The following is a 13,450-nucleotide window of genomic DNA, read 5'->3' on the forward strand; positions in this document are numbered from 1 at the left end:
ACTTGATAGTGAATTGACTTGAATTGCACTAAAGTCTATGAATTGAGGTGAATACTCTGAGCAATTGGGCCATTCATCCCATACCCAAAATATTTAGAATGAGGATAGTAATGCTCCCTCTCACCCCTTATCTATTACTCAAGACTCATGGCATACAATCCTTATCAATTTTTGATAAGTTGTTGAAATAGGTTCTTAGAGATGCTATGTAGGGATGAGGCATATGATTGATGCCTTGAATGGTGCTTAAGGTCTTGTACTTGTTGAGAAGCTAAAGCTCCAAAGTAACAAAGACAAGTCCCATGAAATGACTAAGATACTTATGGTCACTTGATAAAGACAAAGGAATGTGTGCAAAGTCAATGGAATTTGATCAAGCTAAATTAAAGGGAATGAGATGGATAAAACACATAATGCATGATCATAACATGACTAACCTAGGATCTCATTGTTAGGTATCCCAAGAGAAAGCCATGTGGGTGCAAAAGTGTACTAATCCTAAGTCTCATTGTTACGTAGCCGAAGAGAAAGCCATGTGTGTGTTAATGTGTGCTAACCTAAATAGATGAATGTGACAAGCTTAGGTAATGAACAATAAAGAAAATGACAAAATCCCAATTTCAACAGCTCAAAAGAGTAGTGTAGCGGGGTACTCGTTACCTTTAGATTTATTGACTAAATCAAAAGTAAATCATACAATCCGAGTCGCCCCCACACTTCTATTTATCCAAACGAAAGGTTAGAAAGCGAACAAAAACCGAGAAGTTTTATCAAATCAAAAACTAATAAAAATGTCAGAGATCGGGGTAAGGGGGTTGGTTATGCAATGGGAAGGTTTTAAGCACCCAAAACATCCTAGGTACTCCTAGGGAGCCCTTTTCACAATTGTTGTAAGGTAGGTTGGTATTTGTGAAAAATTATTTGTGCAAACATGATTGGGGAGATGAGAGAAGAATATACAAATTATTTACAATTTTGTGTTTGAATGGATAAACCCATTGCCTACGTACCATCTTAAAAAAGATTAGGATCAAAACCTCGTAGTTCGGGGTAAAAAATCTTAAAAGAAGTTGGTGAATTAATTGGTCCAAAATCCCTAAGGTCTTTTGTTATCAAAGGGAAAAAACTCAACCTAAAACCACAAATCCACCATATGAGGAGAGCTTCAACATGCTAGTGAGGGGTTAACCCTATAATAAGCATGGAAGTCTTATAGTCACTCACTAAGGATGTAGGTGAGTATTATATCATCCACTAAGATAATGTTTATGAAAATCTTTAGTAAAAGTGGCCATTGAAACCACAAAAACAATTGAGTGAGTTGTATTTACCAATGGAAAGTATTTACAAAGTATGGTCAAAGTTGACTTAAGGATTCAATTCAAAATAACTGTTATGAAAAGAAGTTTGGAAAATCAAAAGCATAATGCTTAGGTTTCTAATGTTGAACACAAATGTTAATGTTTGCACAAAAGTTTTGACTTGGATTAGAGTTGAGGGAAGAAGAAGAATGGCTAAGTCCTAAACATACAAAGATGAAGGAAGAGAAATAAAACCACAAATGAAGTCCCCTTATTGAGATCATAGTAATGATCCAAGTAGCTCCCATCCTTTGGAATTAGCAAACATATAACAAATAACTCAAGCAGTCAAGCACACAAATCAAGCTCCTATGAATCTTCTAGTGGCTTTTGTATCTCTCACTTTGGATGCTCATGACAATGGTTCTTTTACTTGGCAAGTTTTGGAATCCCTAGCACAAGAACACACAAATCAAAAAGTTCCACAAAGCAAATGAAGAATGGACAAGAGGGAGTTTAGAATTTGGTCTTTTCAATATTCATCTTCAAGCTTTAAGCATTCTAAAGGCATGAGGCCTAGTTGCTCTTTGACATTTTAAGCACTCTAAAGGCATGAAGCCTAGTTGCTCTTCAAACTCCATTAGCTTAGGTAAGGTCCCAAAGTTTAAGTCCTTTGTCCATTTGCAATTGGTTCACAACAATCAAAATAAAACACAAGCACAATAGTATATACACAATTATGTGCTCAAGTGAGCAAAAGGCAAATTGCATTAACATAAACATGAGCTCAAGTGAGCAAAGGGCAAAAGCAAATGAATTATATGTACAAGAATGTTAAATTTGCATTAAAGTAAATTGCAAGAATTAAATGACTTGTATTAAAAGTTAATGGTCAATAGTTAGTGTTAGTGTGCCATAAGGCAATTTAGCGCTATGTTAAGCAATCGTAAGTGGACTAATGTAGTAGTCACACCTATCTGAGGCCGGTTAATAAAACTATAGGCAACAAACACAAGTTAGAGACCTTGACTAGTAAGCCAAGCTCCTACAACTTGCCATACCAAAAGAAAATGAGAATGATCTTGTATTGATTTAGGTTTTTTGCTTGACCAAGAAGCAACTTATCCTTAATGCAAAGCCATTCACTTGATCTATGATCAAGATGAATTAGATTTGAATCAAGGAAGGTTAAACCTCCTATACATCAAGGCTAACCACCAATCTTTAACTCATTGATCAAAAAGAAAAAGATGACGAAGAAGATGAATAAAAATGTACATTAATAGAATTTAAATGAAATAAGAAAAGTGCATTGACCAAAGACAAATGGAGTCAAGGTCAAACAATAGTAAACAAAAGCAAAATGAAACTTAGAAGCCAAGAAACAAATAAAATATTTTTGGTATTTTTCAAAATTAAAATAATACTTGAATTAAAATAAAGAATCAAAGGTCAAACTTCAAATCCATTTCAAATCAACTTGAAAAAGTCCAAATGGATCATCCTAAGTTCAAGATGGTCAAACAAAATTTGACAAAAATTTTCAGCATTTTTAGAAACCATAAACTATTTTTAAACAATTAAAAATGAATAAAAAGTAACCTAATTGAACTAAAATCTCAAATAAATCTCAAATCAATTAATAAATTGATGAGAATATTTTTCATAGATTCATCATCATTCAAAGAGGTTAAGAAAATATTTTTGTATTTTTTGAATATTGGAAACTATTTAAAATGAATTAAAAATAACCAGAAAAGAGAAAATTCACAAAAAAATATCAAATGATAAAATAAAGAATATTAAAAATCATTTTTAGAAAATAGAATTAAAAAGGGAAATAATGCAATTGGTCCCATATTTTTTGGAATTAAAATGAAAGAGTTATGATTTTTTGAAATAAAATGGAATTAAGAAAATAAAATGAATTAATTCAGAAATAACAAAAAACCATGCGCGTTGGATTGAATCTCATTAATATACCTGACACATCCAAAGGCTATCAGGCGCGCGCTCACCAAAGACATTAGTCAACTGAGTCACATCCAGCATTATTAAAAGTCATAACATCCAATGGACCTGATTAGATTTGGAAGCATGATCACACGACTCACATTTGATCTGGCAAAGAGACGGTGGTGTACACCACCGTCTTCTCCGGCGAGCTTGCAGTTTCCGGTGACATTTGCAGGTATACAAAGCTTAACCAAATGAAGCGATCCTCATATCATTGGAAAGCTAGGGTGATGTACATCACCCCTGTACCATTGGTTTCTCCTCTAGACTCTCATAGAAAGAGAAATCAGAGAGAGAAAATCATGGTGTTCAATCTGAACTTCATGGACTTTGAAAATTAAGAACAGAATTCAAATGCCTCTTATAAGAGAAATTCAGCCAAGCCAATAAACACAAGAAACAAACAAGAATTAGTGAGTTTCGATTAAAAAAAGTTTGAGCATCAACCTTGGAAATGTAGATCTGTGAAGCACGATTCCTTTCAACTCTTGATTGCAGTGTGTTCTTGAGGTGAAGATGAAGAAAGACTAAGGAATTTTAAGTCCAATAATCAACCAATGAAGTTGAAAATTGGATCTGAAATTTTGAAATGAAAGAGAGAAATTCCTTTAGGTGAGGTTTTGGATTCAATTCTGCAGCATCTAAGGCGCCTTCAGGTTGAATGAGAATGAAGTCAAGCAGCTCTATATATAGCAAATGCTGATGGAAGCATGGGAAAATCATGTGCATGAATGATGAGGGCCTCCATGCATGGGCCTGTACAGGCGCATGGAGGGCCCAAATCCAATTGGAATTGCAAGCTTAACAACAGCAAAATAGTTTTGGACGTGCAGATGTAAGGGAAATGGAGTGTGCATGGAGTTTTCAAATGGTTTCTAAAAATGCACATGATTCTTCATCTCTTCGAAAATGTCTCTTCCCAAAATAAAACATGGCCTTGTGGGTAATGGTTGGAAAGGTCTTGACATGAGGATCAATTGTTATGTTGAACAAAACTTCATTTGGAATTGGAAAATTAGTGAAAAATGGTCATAAAGTTCAAGGTGCAAAACATGTGCATGTGAAATTTTCCAAAATGGACCAACTTCAAGCCCTTCTGTTTCAATGATGCAAGCTCCAAATGACAAACCCTTCAACATCAAAGTTGTATATCTTTTCAATAAAATCAATTTGGAATCAAATTTTGCATCATTTGTATTTTTGATGAGAAAGTTATGGGCACTTGAAGTTGGACTTTTTCACATTTCAATGCCTTTGGTCCAAAGTGACCTATAATGTTTTGCATTATCAAATGTATTTTTTTAGGATTATGAATTTTTTTTCAACATAAAAAATTAAGTATATATCTTAAACTTTCCAATTAAATTGATCCCACCTCAAAATCATGAAAAATGAGTGAGTTATGTTCTTGGGAAGTTGACCTAAAATTAGGGTTTCAGTCAAAATGACCTATAATGTTTTTAAATGGATGATGACCTTAAAAGCTTCAAATAAATTGTTTATGAACATGAAAGTTGTTCATATGGTTCTTAATAACATTTTTTCTCTTGGGGTCATATCCATTTGACAAACATATCAAAAGTTAGGTGTCAATGGATTTCAAAATAGTCAGATGAATTGATTGATCAACTTCTCAAGTCCACACCTCAAACCTTGATGAATTGAGATTGAGGACACTTAAATAAGCTCAAATATGCATGAAATGATGAATTAATTAACTTCCCTTAATTGTATTTGATCAAGGGTTGAGGTTGCTTCATGAGCAAGGCACAATTGATGCACAGTGGAATTAGGGTTTCCTTGGGAAACAATCCTCAAGCCCCTTTGGTTTGCTTTGATCAAATTGATAAATTGAGATACTTGGGAGGCATATATGATGATTGATAGCTTTGTGAACCATTGTCATGCTTGCTTTCCACTTCATCTGGCCATATCAATGAGCATAGGGGCCTCTAGGAGCCTCGGAGCTTATGACTGCTCAAACTACAAAACCAAAGATGTTAGTGACATATTTTTGTGCTTTTGGTTAGTAAACAAAATTAGAAAAGCAATAATATACAATTAAGCATGCTTGGTGGTCTCAAACCAACTCACACAAGTCCCAACCTAGGGTAAGGAGCCAAGATGCTATGATCCTTGAGGCAAATGCAATGTGCAATGATATGACGCCATGAGGGATCCTAGGGTCAAAATTAGGGTGTTACAAGTAGGACAAAGTCAAAAGGGCCAAGGTCAATAAGTCCAAGGTCATGCCAGATCAAGCATAGGTCTAAGTTCTAAGTCCAAAGTCCAAAGTGTGCATCATCACTCCAAGTCAAAAATTGGTCTTAATGATCAAGTCTATTCATTTTATCATGTTTTTATTCATTGAGATTATCAAACAAACCAAACACAAGATAAGAAAGAAATGATGATCAAGACAATATGAACAATGTATAAATTATGATGATGGGTGCAAAATAAGAGTAAATTGCATCAAGTAAATGACATAAGTTAAGTTGCAAGGATGTAAAGTGCATAAAGTAAAGGCACAAGAGTAAATTGCATAAAGTAAATACATAAGAGTAAATTGCATAAAGTAAACGTTAGGAGGTTAGATGTAACAACTTAGTGATCATAAGGCAAGAAATCTATGTGGCAGTCATGCTAGAGTGTTCATACAAAATTAAACTCTCAAGGCATGAAGCAAAATTGTTCAAAAATCAAAGAAGAAAGAAAAAAAACATAAGGCAAAGTTAAAGAAAACTCAAGTGTTTGACTTAGGATCCACTATCAAGCAATTCAAGCCCCCCAACCATATGGCACAACTTAGGGATAACCTATCACTAACTCAAAGTGTCAAAAACATGATCAGATGATCATCTATCAAAATGTAAAATTAGAAAATACTGAATCAACCTAAGAGACCATTTATGAATGACTTAAAATGTAGAAGCATTGATCAACCAAGTCAACAACTCAAGCAAAGTCAAAGGCATAACAAATTTGAATTATAAATCAATTTTGAATGAAATAAAATGATTAAAAATGGGAAATTAAAGAGAAAATTCCAAACCTTAAGCAAGATAATGAATAAATGGCCAAGAAAATTACACAAAGTCTCAAATATTACACATGAATAGATCTCAAAAGTTGGATGCAAAAAGGTTTAAAATGATTGAAAAATAATTAGACTTCTCATTTTCACATACTTTGTGTACTTCTTGAATGCTTTTCCATAATTAAAGACCTCTAGGGAAAATGGTGCTACCAATAATTCCATGGAAGTTCTTAGATATTACTACAACAGATGGAAACACCTCTAACGCCACACCTAGTTTGGAAGAAATAACTAAGCAACCTAAATATTTTGTAGAAGCAGTAAACAATGTGTATGACATTCCACTAAGTCAGCTACTGAAGCCCTATGTTAAAGGGAAAAATTAGCAATGTTCATCCCTAAAGAGGAGTATTAATTGGAGGTTGAAGCATGAAATCATAATTTACACGCTCAAATCATTTGGCCAAAGGCTCTATGCCACTTATGGTGTTGAATAAAAAGAATAAGTTGCTCAATCTATGGAAATCAATTAGCAAATTAGATATCAAGTCTCTCGGTAAAGGTTATTTCAAAAATTTCTTTTCAACCCTAGAAGATGTTAGAAGAGTCAGATCTATTACATCATGGAATCTCAACCCGAGATTTCTTAATTGGTCCTTTGGACAACATATTTCAACCCTTGCTCCCTCAAACATTCTTCTTCCCAAGTGTGGATTAGAATGCATGGGTTGGTACAAGAGTGTTGCAGACCCAAGATAGTATTTGAAATTGCTATTAGTCTTTGTTCACCCTGTAAGACCCCAATTTTGACCCTAATATCCCTCATGGCATCATATCATTGCTCATTGCATTTGCCTCAAGGATCATAGCATCTTGGCTCCTTAACCCTTGGGTTGGGATTTGTGTGAGTTGGTTTGAGACCACCAAGCATGCTTGAATTGTATATTATTGCTTTTATTATTTTGTTTACTAACCAAAAGCACAAAAATATGTCACTAACTTGTTTTGTTTTGAAGCTTGAGCAATCATGTGATCCAAGGCTCCTAGGAGGCCCCTATGCCCATTGAAGTGGCCAGATGAAAGTGAAAGCAAGCATGACAATGGTTCAAAAATCTCTCAATAATCATATATGCCTCCCTAGTATCTCAATTTGTCAATTTGATCAAGATAAACTAAAGGGCTTGAGGATTGTTTCCCAAGGAAACCCTAATTCAGCTGTGCATTGATTATGCCTTGCTCATGAAGCAACCTCAATCCATGCTCAAATACAATCAAGGTAATTTCTTTCATTCATCATTTTATGCATATTGGAGCTTATGTGAGTATCCTCAATCATCAATTCATCAAGATTTGAAGTTTGGACTTGAGAAGTTGATCAGTCAATTCATCTGACTATTTTGAAATCCACTGAGACCTAACGTTTGATGTGTTTGTCAAATGAACATGACCCCAAGATAAAACATGTCCTTAAGAACCATATGACAACTTTCATGTTCATCAAAGTTTCCTTTGAAACTTGGAAGGGCATCATTCATTTCAAAACATTATAGGTCATTTTGACTGAAACCCTAATTTTGGGTCAACTTCCCAAGGACCTAACTTCTTCATTTTTTATGATTTTGAGGTGAAACCAATTTAATTGGAAAGCTTGAGATTTATAATTCAAATGTTATGTTGGACAAAATTTCATAATCCTAAAATAAATACATGTGATAATGCAAAACATTATAGGTCACTTTGGACCAAAGTCATTGAAATGTGAAAAAGTAAAACTTCAAGTGCCCATAACTTTCTCATCAAAAATCCAAATGATGCAAAATGTAAGTCCAAATTGATTATACTGGAAAGATCTACAACTTTGATGTTAAAGGATTTGTCATTTGAGGCTTACATCATTGAAACAGAAGGGCTTGAAGTTGGTCCATTTTGGCAAAATTTCCATACACATGTTTTGTACCTTGATTTTCATGGCCTATTTTCAATAAATTCCAAACTCCGAATGGATTTTTGTTCAACATAACATTTGTCCTTATGTCAAGACCTTTCCAACCATTACCCACATGCCTATGTTTCAATTTGGCAAATGGTATTTTCGAAGAGGAGAAGTTTTGTGATCACTTATGGAAACCATGTTGAATCATTGTGCACAAGCTAATATCATGAAATCTGCACGTCCAAACCATCTCACTTGCATCTTAGCTTGCATTTGGCATTGCATTTGGGCCTCCCATGCTCCTGTACAGGCCCATGCATGAAGGACCCAACTTCACATGCACACGAGTTTCTTCATGGCTTGCATCATCCTTGCCTATAAATAGAAGGCTGCATTCACTTCAAAAACGAACCTCAAGGCGCCTGAAATTCTGCAGAAGTGAAATCCCAACCTCCATTAAAAGGCATTTTGAGTTTTCTCTGTCAATTTTCAAGTTCAATTTTCAACTTCATTGGTTGATCTTTGAACTTCAATTCCTTAGCCTACCTTCTTTGTTACCTCAAGAATAAGCTGCATCAAAGAGTTGGATCAAATCGTGCCATTGAAAGCTGCACTTCAAAGGTTGTTGTTCAAACTTTTTTCATTCGAAACTCCTTGGATATTGATCATTTCTTGCATTGCTTGGTACCTCTGAAGTCCTCATGTGAGAGACAATTGATTTGAGCTCTTAATTTCATGAATTGAATAAGTTCAGTTTGAACACCACAAATTTCCATCTCAGATTTATCTCTCTATAGAGATCTTGAGTGGAAACCAAGGGTACATGGGTGATGTACATCACCCAAGCTTTCCATTGATGTATAGATCGTGCATTTTAGTGAAGGTTTTCAAACCTGCAAATTTTGGCCGGAACTGTGAGTCTCGTAGGAGAAGACAGTGGTTTCCACCACCGTCCCCATGTGGACGAGTTCATGGCCATTGGATCTGTTGCTTATGATCTAATATGGACATTTGGTTTAATTGACTTGTTTTAATGCTTGGTGCTTCGCGTTTGACTAGTCCATACCATGAGCGCGCGCTTATCAGCCACTTGATGCGCCAAGTCAGTTAATGAATCAAGATCAGACGCTCCTTGTTTTTTTTCAATTTATGAATTTCATTTTATTTTCTTTAATTCCATTTTATTTTAAAAATTCATAACTTCTTCATTTTTAATCACAAAAATATGGGACCAATTGCAAAATTTTCCTTTTAAATTCTAGTTTCTAAAAATTAGTTTTAATATTTTTTATGATTCCATTGAATATTTTTGTGAATTTTCTCTTTTCTGGTTATTTTTAATTCATTTAAAATACTTTCCAATATTAAAAAATTCCAAAAATATTTTCTTAACATCTTTGAATGATGATGAATCTATGAAAAATATTCTCATCAATTTCTTAATTGATTTGAGATTTATTTGAGATTTTAGTTCAATTATGTTATTTTTCTTCATTTTTAATTGTTTAAAATTAGTTTCTGTTTTCAAAAAATTATGAAATTTCTTGTCAAACCTTGTTTGACCATGTTGAACTTATGATGATCCAATTAGACTTTTCTAAGTTGATTTGAATTGGATTTAAAGTTTGACCTTTATTTGTTTATTTTAATTCAAGTATTATTTTAATTCCAAAAAAATACCAAAAATATTTCTTTTGTTTCTTGACCTCTAAGCTTCATCTCACTTCTGTTTACCATTGATTGATGTTGGTTCCATTCATATTTGGTCAATGTATTTTGCTTATGTCATTTGAATTTCAATTATGTACATTCCATTCCTTCTTCTTCTTCTTCTTTTTTCTTTTTGATCAATGAGTTAATGATTGGTGGTTAGCCTTGACATATGAGGGGCTCAACCTCCAAATCAAATTCATCTTGATCAAAGATCAAGTGAATTTCTTTGCATTAGATATAGGTTGCTTCTTAGTCAAGCAAAAAACCTAAATCCATACAAGATCGTTCTTCTTTTCTTTTGGCATGGCAAGTTGTAGGAGCTTGGCTTACTAGTCATGGTCTCTAACTTATGTTTATTTGCCTATAGTTTTATTAACCGGCCTCAGATAGGTGTGACTACTACATTAGTCCACTTACGATTGCTTAACATAGCGCTAAATTTCCTTATGGCACACTAACACTAACCACTAATCACTAACTTTTAATTCAAGCATTTAATTCTTGCAATTTACTTTAATGCAATTTAATTTCTTGTTCATTAATTCATTTGCCTTTTCCCTTTACTCACTTGAGCTCATGTTTATGCTTATGCAATTTTCCTTTTGCTCACTTGAGCACATTATTGTGTATATAATATTGCCTTGTGCTTGTTTTATTTTTGTTTGTGTGAACCCAAATGCAAAATGGAGAAAGGACTTAGACTTAGGACCTTACCTATGCTAATGGAGTTTCAAGATCAACTAGGCCTCATGCCTTTAGAATGGTAAAATATGTTGAAGAGCAACTAGGCCTCGTGCCTTTAGAATGCTTAATCTTGAAGATGAATTGAAAGGACCCTAATTCCAAACTCACCCTTGTCCATTCTTTTATCTGCATTGTGGAACTTTTTGATTTGTGTGTTCTTGTGTGATAGGGATCCTAAACTTGATCCAATTAAAAGAGCCATTGTCATGGACATCCAAGATAAGAGATACAAAAGCCCATTGGAAGACTCCTAGGAGCTTGATTGATAGTTGCTTGATTGCTTGAGTTAATTTCTTATTACTTGCTAAGTCCAAAGGAATGGAGCAACTTGGATCATCTTTATGATCTCAAGAAGGGAACTCCAAGTGGTTTTATTTCTCTTCCCTCATCTTTTCATGTTTAGGACCTAGCCTTTTTCTTCTTCTCTCCACTCTAACCCAAGCCAAACTTTTGTACAAACATTAACATTGTTTTCAATATTAGACACCTAGGCATTATGCCTTTGATTTTTTTCAAAATCTTTTCATAACACTTATTTTGAATTGAATCTTAAGTCAACTTGGACTTTATTTTTTGAATACTTTTCATTTGTAAATACGACTCACTCAATTGTTTTTGTGGTTCCAATGGCCACTTTTGCCAAAGCTTTTCAGAAACATTAGCTAGTAGGTTTGAGTTATCATAGTAGTTGATGTAAACCTCACCTTATCCTTAGTGATTGGACTATAAGTCTTCCATACTTATTATAGGGTGGATCCCTCACTAGTATGTTGAAGCTCTCCTCACACGGTGGATTGAGGTTTAGGTTGAGTTTTCTCCCTTTGATAACAAAAGACCTTAAGGCTTTTGACCAATCAATTCACTAACTTCTTTTGAGATTTTTACCCCGAACTACGAAGGTTTGATCCTACCTTTTTTAAGATGGTACGTAGGCAATGGGTTAATCCATTCAAACACAAAATTGTAAATAACTTGTATATTCTTTTCTCATCTCCCCACTCATGTTTGCACAAATATTTTCACAAATACCAACCTACCATACAACATTTGTAAAAAGGGCTCCCTTAGAGTACTAAAGATATTTTGGGTGCTTAAAACCTTCCCATTACATAACCAACCCCCTTACTCAGATCTCTGACATTTTTATTAGTTTTTGATTTGATAAAACTTCTCGGTTTTTGTTCGATTTCTAACCATTCCTTTGGATAAATAGAAGTGCGGTGGCGACTCGAATTGTATGATTTACTTTTGATTTAGTCAATAAATCTAAAGGTAATGAATACCCCGCTACAGAAAAGTGGCGACTCTACTGGGGAATAATTTGCCTAGTGGGTTTTGCCTACTTTTTACCTTTGTTGTATTGTATGTTTATATTCTTTGTGACATATTTTTTTTGGAAAATTTGGGATGATTGTATTGTTTGTAATGTATGAATTGCTTGATATATCAATTGCTTGTGTGCTTGGTGGTCTCTTGTGAGATGAGTTCTATACCCGAACTCGAGTGCACTTATGATAGGAGAATGGCATAGTCTTGTTGACTTGTGTGGAGTTATTCCTTAGCAAGTTGACTTGCAAGCCCATTCACTTGGTGGAGGTTATGTTGGGATCAATAATGTCACACGAGTAGTCGTGGTTAGGCATTACTCTTTCCAATATATGCCTTAGAAGCTAAGGACCTTAGATTACCTAGCCCATCTTGGCCTATTTTTAGGACGTAGTGCGAAGGTCGTTCAAGTGTAAGATTTGATACGATTATTACGCGATACTACACTCATAAGAGTCTCTCTTGAGAATATTTTTGGAATACGAGTAGTCGTTTATCCGATAATATCCGAAAGATGGGATGATGACTATGGGAACCTCTTGTAGAACATTATTGTCAGGTTTAACCATAGTACACTCCCTTTGGGTGTTTCTTAACCGAGACTCCATGCTCGTGACTTGCAATAAACCCTTGATTCATGGTTGATCCATTCTCGTATATCCTTAATATCAATGGAACTTGGGTGTTGATAAGGTGTAAACCATAATCCACCAAAATGGATGATTGATATTAAGGATGACTTGATCCATCCCGTGACCTTTGTATGGTGTGATTTGCTTGTTCCTTGAGTGTGATTGTTGCATCCATGCATTCATGCATTCATACACATCCATATCATCAACAATGAGAAAATTTTCAAGGAACTTAAGAGGTCTATCTGCAAATTTTCAGACATGGATAAGCAAAGAAGGAATACGAAGAAGTATAGTTTTAGACAACCCGACTTGAAAGAGTTAAGGAGTTTGACATCCTATGTATTAGATCCCTTGGAGTTCAAAGCTCGCCATGGGAAGCTTCTATCTATTCTTGCTACTCAAGTGGATGAAGGTCTGATGAATGTGTTGGTGCAGCTCTAGGATCCTCTGTACCGTTGCTTCACTTTTCCAAATTTCCAGCTTTTGCCTACGCTTGAGGAGTATGCCTATCTCGTGGGTATACCTATCCTCGATCAGTTGCCGTTCAGTGGCTTAGAGAGAGTTCCTTCTTCTCAAGAGATTGTTGATCTATTCCATATAGATGAATCTGTTGTTGGTGCTCATATGACTACCAAAGGTGGAATTCAAGGTCTCCCACCTGATTTCCTCATTGCTCAAGCTCCTATGTTTGGGAAGGCCATGAGTGAGGATGCCTTTGAGGCCATATTTGTACTTCTCATTT

This window comes from Lathyrus oleraceus, chromosome 7 (genome assembly GCF_024323335.1).
Source record: "Lathyrus oleraceus cultivar Zhongwan6 chromosome 7, CAAS_Psat_ZW6_1.0, whole genome shotgun sequence".
Lineage (NCBI taxonomy): Eukaryota > Viridiplantae > Streptophyta > Magnoliopsida > Fabales > Fabaceae > Lathyrus > Lathyrus oleraceus.